The sequence below is a fragment of the Fulmarus glacialis genome, unplaced genomic scaffold (assembly GCF_000690835.1).
Source record: "Fulmarus glacialis isolate BGI_N327 unplaced genomic scaffold, ASM69083v1 scaffold17403, whole genome shotgun sequence".
NCBI lineage: Eukaryota > Metazoa > Chordata > Aves > Procellariiformes > Procellariidae > Fulmarus > Fulmarus glacialis.
The window spans coordinates 3110-3427 of NW_009201205.1; the positions used below are offsets into that span (position 1 = coordinate 3110).

The 318-nt window shown below is 64.2% G+C and overlaps 1 protein-coding gene across 1 annotated transcript in view; it reads left to right on the forward strand.

Moving 5' to 3' along the window:
* LOC104073923 (cadherin-22-like) overlaps window positions 1-318 on the forward strand; it is a gene marked incomplete at both ends in the record, with an annotated part of 52117 nt that overhangs the window by 1047 nt on the left and 50752 nt on the right.

Consider the following 318-nt stretch of genomic DNA (forward strand, 5'->3'; position numbering starts at 1 on the left):
CCTGTCCCAGAAGTGTGGCTGCCCCGTGTTACCGTAAGCCTGCCCATCCCCTTGCCGCCAGGCATCTTTTAAGTCCATCGGTGATCAGCCTTGCTTGAAGTGCTGAGGGCCAGGCTGGGACGTGTGCGCGAGGCTGCATGAGTCCATCCCCGCAGGGACGGCGGAGCGGGGCAGTGAGCGTTGTGCTCACCTGAGCATCGGGAGGGGTACAGGGAGGTGGTGCATGAGCTGCAGTATTGCTGCCCTTGCTTCCTGTGCTGGCCCGGTGGTGGGTTCCCATGCTGCTGAGCACAGCTGGAGGCCAGGGGGAGTGGCTGG